Genomic DNA, 7,001 nt, shown 5'->3' on the forward strand with positions numbered 1-7,001 from the left:
ATAACTGATTATGTTGTAGTCACTGTTGCCAATTTAGTGATTTCCTCACCCCTTTTGAGACTTTATTCAAAAGCCTAGCAACAAAATCAATTTATTGGACAAACTTTATTTAGATTACAACATTCTCCCACTGATATATTTATATTTATATGTGACCCTGGACTACAAAACCAGTCATAAGGGTCAATTTTTCGAAATTGAGCTTTATACACAATCTGAAAGCTGAATAATAATAAGCTTTCCATTGATGTATGGTTTGTTATTGATGTATAGGACAATATTTGGCCGAGATACAACTATTTGAATATATAGAATCTGAGGATGCCAAAAAATATTGAGAAAATCGCCTTTAAAGTTGTCCAAATGAAGCTAATGAATATTACTAATCAAAAATTAAGTTTTGATATATTTACAGGAGGATATTTACAAAATATCTTCATGAAACATGATCTTTACTTAATTTCCTAATGATTTTTGGCATAAAAGAAAAATCAATCATTTTGACCCATGTATTTTTGGCTATTGCTACAAATATACCCCAGCGACTTAAGACTGGTTTTGTGGTCCAGGGTCACATATAGTTTAGTGAACTCTGCATTATGTCTGCATCCTCATCAGCTACATTTAGCGACTGTTTTAGCTACTTTCAATTGAAAGCAGTTAACAACACTGATCAGTGTTTATTTCTATTAATATTTTGATGGCTTACGTGAAATGTGAGGTCATTAAAACCCTCCACACATCGCTTTTGGCCGCTGTGTTTGGTGGGGTTAGTGTCACAATATTTAAGACCCTGATTACTGTGTCATCACCGGTGCATTGCTGCATTTTTCCAATTGTCCAGCAAAAAAAAAAAGTAATTACTATTTTTATTTCAGTTAAAGCATTGATTTGTAGAGTGAAATAAGTTATTAATTTTCTTACTTGGTTAGTTACAAAAAAAAAAAAAAAAAAAAAAAAAAATAGCTTGATAATCAAGTTTGTATCGTTTATCAATTCCTCTGAGTGGCTTTATACATACGGCCCCTGATGTCTGTGCTCTTGCAGGTATCTGGAGATGTTGTTGGAGTACCTGCAGGAACACACAGATCGAATGAAGCCTCTGCTGGATCAGAAGCTCTACAGATATTATTAGATGTGTTTGAGAGTATTAATATTAATCACTGCTATAATAATAAAGTTAGCACAAATATTTGAAGAAATTTCAGTACAGCTGCAATACTTTCTGAACTGACTTTATTTTTCTGCTGTATTAGGTATGTTATGTTTGTACCACACCTATAGCAGAGTATACTGTCATATGACATGTAGCATTCATCTCCATAACACTCTAGGGTTGATCACTAGTTATGCAGCGACAGGTGCCAGGTGCACACTGTCCTCCTCTTGTTGCTCTCACTTTAACTGTAGTTTCATATTTAACTAGATTACAAATAAATTATTTAAACTGGCAGTCCCTGATTCTGGAGTCTGTAATGTCCAGATGTGTGATGTTTGTCTGTGTTCATTGTAGCACACTAGAAGAGAGGGCCCAGCGTCTGTTCAGCACTAAAGGCAAATCTCTGGAGTCACTGGACCCCTCACTGTTTGCCAAAAACCCAAAAGCCAGGGGACCAAAGAAGTAAGCCTATTCCCATTTGGGACAATGGACAAAACATTGCAGTTTGATTTAAATTAGTACAGAAGCAACTTGTTTACAAAATATTTGTAAGCTGCACGGCCTGAACATCAATTACAACTGTGAGATCTGTGGGAATTACACAGGACCCAAAGCCTTCCAGAGACACTTTGCAATAAGTTGGCAATAAAATATTTCTATTGTTGCAGATGTATTAATGGAGCACGATCTCACTTGTTTCCAGTTTAGTTAGTGATTTTACTGACTGTCAATGCACGTTCCACATGTTCTGTATCACCTTTACTAATCATGCACTAATCAGAATATTACTCTTACTGAAAATACTATCTAATACATTACACAGGACATTGCTGTATTGAAAAGTCTATGACCTTTGGTGTTCCTGGTCAAAAATCAGTTTTCTGTGTTTCAGGAGTGGCGTCACGCTCACGGCATGCGCTGTTTGGGCATTCCTAATACAGCCCACTTTGCTAACGTCACCCAGATTGAAGATGCAGTGTCCCGTGAGTACAGTAATTCATCACAGATATACATGTCACCCAATTTATACAATGTACACTATTCATTATTGTTAATAAATGAATGTTGTTGTTCCATCTCCAGCCATGTCTAATTGCTAACAAGATTGACAGTGTTACAGTGGTCCATTATGAAGTAAACATTTCAATAAAGGAAAAATATGATGACAAGGTTGACGCAGAGAACACAACATATACCATAGAGCTTAACAAAATATACTGAAAACATAAAAATGTCAAACTGCCATTTTATACAGTTTAAAAGTTGAGCAAAATGCCTATAATAACAAAAGGGACCCGTTTTGGAAAATGACAGTAATGGTGTTTGTCTTTGTACTTAAAATGCATTTTTCTCTTTTCTAATAGTCTGGTCAAAGCTGAAGTCACAGAAAGCATTAGAGCGATGGCAGACAGACACAGAGGTGAGTTATTCTGAAACACATTCAATAGTCTGACATTACACTGAGTGAAGTCACACTGACCTGTTCAGCTCTGCTCTGACTGAAGCATCAGGTTTAACCAACATTAATCAGCTGTTAAAACTCTGCTTTGGCTGCTTGATTTGATCCTTGTTGGAGAAAGAAAGATTAGTGAAGTTTTCAAGTGGGAATAAATCTTGAAACTGGATGTTTATGAGTTCAGAAAGAAAATATACATTTTGTTTGTCTTTCAGGAGGAATATGAAGACTCCAGCGGAAACGTGGTCAACAAGAAAACTTATGAGGATCTGAAACGACAGGGGCTTCTGTAGCACAACAAACAAGATCTCTGAACATACAAAATACTCACAATGTAAATACTGAAGCAGAAATGTGATAGTGAGTTTAGTCCTCTCATCTTTTCAACAGTTTGTGAGAAATGTGATTGTCTTTTTGAAAGTCATCAGTTTGTACATTTTTATTACTATTTGATTATTGCCCATTTTCTCATTTGCTGTCTTAAATATTAGATGGATACTTTCCTTATTCAATAAATTTTAGCACATTGTGTGAAAAATGTTTGTTTGCTTTTTCAATCAGTCTGGAGACTTTGAAGTGTGCTGTACAGTAGACTGAAATAGTGAGTTGGTTTTACTTCAATTTACTTCTGGTAGGCATCTGTTACTTCACTAAAATATATCAGATTCCTTCATTTTTCACCAACATTTTACATTGTAGCCTTATGCTAAAAAGCTTTATTTTCTATTCACATCAATCTGCATTACATAAATTGTAATGACAAGGAGAAATTAGATTGTGATAACTGCAAAAAAAAAAAAAAAAAAAAAAAAAAAAGAAAAAGACAGAAAAACAGAGAAATACGGTACAGTATCACATTGACATAAGTATTCTTAAGTATTATTGCTTTGAATGAATTTAGTTAAGATGCACCTAATTTCTCTGAATCATCATCCAAAAAAGTAAAAATTAAAATGCAGATTTACACGGTAGTCCAAAGCTGATTCCACCCTATTAAAGGTCGTCTATGTGTAATGAGAGCACAGCTGTATCAGATCCCTTCTTAAAAGATAAAGTACAAACTCATTCTGACTATTTCCAACCTTTTTACCAAAATGTATCTTTGTGTCAGTTTAAGAGAGTTTGAATGACAAGATTCATACTTTTGTCAGGGACTCCTGAATAATTTAATATTTGTTATATAAGAGTTTAACCATTTTTCCATAGACAGTGTAGTTTACCAATTTTACTATCAATATTAGATTAATCTGATGACAAAGTATTTACTCCATTATAATATTGTATAACACGTTACTGTGAATGACCTGTGTTAAGCTGTGTTTTTTTAAAGATTAGAAAATAGAAGAGCTACAACATCTTACTGATTTGTCATTTGTAAGCTGCTCTGGATAAACAGATTTGCTAAAAAAAAGTGAAAAATAAATATTCTGATTTATCATACAGCTCAGAGTTGGCATATAACAAAACAATGTGTAAATTCTCTCTATGATCTAGATCAGTGGTTCTCAATCCTGGTCCTGGGGGTCCACTGCTCACATTTGGCATGTTTCCCTTATTTAACACACCTGATTGAGATCATCAGCTCATTAGAAGAGAGATCCATGAAATGAAATGATGAACTGATGTATTCAATCAGGTGTCAGGGAGACCCCCAGAACAGTGGACCAGGACCAGGATTGAGAACCACTGATCTAGATAGTTAGATCAACACAGTTTCGCTGATGATTGATCACACACCACAAACCCAGGATAGAGCGGCTGAGTGAATGTGGTCTGGACTGTGTGGATGAGGTTCATTGTGTCAGAGACGCTGTAGAAGGACAGAGTTCCTGCACTGTGATGGTCAAAGCTGAAGTCACAGAAAGCATTAAAGCGATGACAGACAGACACAGAGGTGAGTTATTCTGAAACACATTCAATAGTCTGACATTACACTGAGTGAAGTCACACTGACCTGTTCAGCTCTGCTCTGACTGAAGCATCAGGTTTAACCAACATTAATCAGCTGTTAAAACTCTGCTTTGGCTGCTTGATTTGATCCTTGTTGGAGAAAGAAAGATTAGTGAAGTTTTCAAGTGGGAATAAATCTTGAAACTGGATGTTTATGAGTTCAGAAAGAAAATATACATTTTGTTTGTCTTTCAGGAGGAATATGAAGACTCCAGCGGAAACGTGGTCAACAAGAAAACTTATGAGGATCTGAAACGACAGGGGCTTCTGTAGCACAACAAACAAGATCTCTGAACATACAAAATACTCACAATGTAAATACTGAAGCAGAAATGTGATAGTGAGTTTAGTCCTCTCATCTTTTCAACAGTTTGTGAGAAATGTGATTGTCTTTTTGAAAGTCATCAGTTTGTACATTTTTATTACTATTTGATTATTGCCCATTTTCTCATTTGCTGTCTTAAATATTAGATGGATACTTTCCTTATTCAATAAATTTTAGCACATTGTGTGAAAAATGTTTGTTTGCTTTTTCAATCAGTCTGGAGACTTTGAAGTGTGCTGTACAGTAGACTGAAATAGTGAGTTGGTTTTACTTCAATTTACTTCTGGTAGGCATCTGTTACTTCACTAAAATATATCAGATTCCTTCATTTTTCACCAACATTTTACATTGTAGCCTTATGCTAAAAAGCTTTATTTTCTATTCACATCAATCTGCATTACATAAATTGTAATGACAAGGAGAAATTAGATTGTGATAACTGCAAAAAAAAAAAAAAAAAAAAAAAAAAAAAAAAGAAAAAGACAGAAAAACAGAGAAATACGGTACAGTATCACATTGACATAAGTATTCTTAAGTATTATTGCTTTGAATGAATTTAGTTAAGATGCACCTAATTTCTCTGAATCATCATCCAAAAAAGTAAAAATTAAAATGCAGATTTACACGGTAGTCCAAAGCTGATTCCACCCTATTAAAGGTCGTCTATGTGTAATGAGAGCACAGCTGTATCAGATCCCTTCTTAAAAGATAAAGTACAAACTCATTCTGACTATTTCCAACCTTTTTACCAAAATGTATCTTTGTGTCAGTTTAAGAGAGTTTGAATGACAAGATTCATACTTTTGTCAGGGACTCCTGAATAATTTAATATTTGTTATATAAGAGTTTAACCATTTTTCCATAGACAGTGTAGTTTACCAATTTTACTATCAATATTAGATTAATCTGATGACAAAGTATTTACTCCATTATAATATTGTATAACACGTTACTGTGAATGACCTGTGTTAAGCTGTGTTTTTTTTTAAAGATTAGAAAATAGAAGAGCTACAACATCTTACTGATTTGTCATTTGTAAGCTGCTCTGGATAAACAGATTTGCTAAAAAAAAGTGAAAAATAAATATTCTGATTTATCATACAGCTCAGAGTTGGCATATAACAAAACAATGTGTAAATTCTCTCTATGATCTAGATCAGTGGTTCTCAATCCTGGTCCTGGGGGTCCACTGCTCTGCACATTTGGCATGTTTCCCTTATTTAACACACCTGATTGAGATCATCAGCTCATTAGAAGAGAGATCCATGAAATGAAATGATGAACTGATGTATTCAATCAGGTGTCAGGGAGACCCCCAGAACAGTGGACCAGGACCAGGATTGAGAACCACTGATCTAGATAGTTAGATCAACACAGTTTCGCTGATGATTGATCACACACCACAAACCCAGGATAGAGCGGCTGAGTGAATGTGGTCTGGACTGTGTGGATGAGGTTCATTGTGTCAGAGACGCTGTAGAAGGACAGAGTTCCTGCACTGTGATCCACATACACTCTTATTCTACTGCAGCTGGAGGAAACAGGGAGATTAGTGTATTTGTCTTTGTGCCAGAATGAGAAACTAAAGGAAGAGCAGGACAATCTCCAGGACTGATCATTAAGTCCTAATAAACACTCATCACCAGATCCCTTCCTGCTGATGCTCTTATATGACACTGATATTCGCACTTTTCTTCCACTCAACCTCCCAGTAACAGCGTCCACTCACACTCTCTCTGCACAACACCTGAAGATATTCATCAAATCTGTCTGGATGATCAGGATACGGCTGCTGTGTGTCAGTGTAAGTCACCACTCTGTTCCCCTCAGACAGACGGAGGTTTGTACTCACCGTGTTTGGATCCAGAGTGAACTGATGGGAATCTGATGGGAAAAAACACTGGCATGAGGAAAGTTATATATATATATATATATATATATATTAAAGATTGGTCTATCATCTATTAGATCTGTGCCATGATGTTCAACTTGATATGCCAAAAATCAGGGGTGTAGGTTTGATTTTGATTTTGATTTGGACATTACAGCAGACAGCACCCCCTCATCACACTACCCCAATATTTTCACAATTATGACAGACTTTTGACCAT

At 35.4% G+C, this 7,001-nt stretch overlaps 1 long non-coding RNA gene across 2 annotated transcripts; it reads left to right on the forward strand.

Annotated features, from left to right (window-relative positions):
- Positions 1 to 2,051: 2,051 nt before the first annotated feature.
- Positions 2,052 to 4,997, forward strand: LOC127182202 (uncharacterized). Of its 2 annotated transcripts, none has more exons than XR_007829858.1 (3): positions 2,052 to 2,142; positions 2,524 to 2,579; positions 4,761 to 4,997. It is a non-coding gene; the product is annotated as an uncharacterized LOC127182202 (long non-coding RNA). The 2 variants fall into 2 exon arrangements; XR_007829857.1 differs by lacking the exon at positions 4,761 to 4,997 and adding an exon at positions 2,831 to 3,067.
- Positions 4,998 to 7,001: the final 2,004 nt, after the last annotated feature.

Source organism: Labeo rohita, chromosome 19 (genome assembly GCF_022985175.1).
Source record: "Labeo rohita strain BAU-BD-2019 chromosome 19, IGBB_LRoh.1.0, whole genome shotgun sequence".
Taxonomy (NCBI): Eukaryota; Metazoa; Chordata; class Actinopteri; order Cypriniformes; family Cyprinidae; genus Labeo; species Labeo rohita.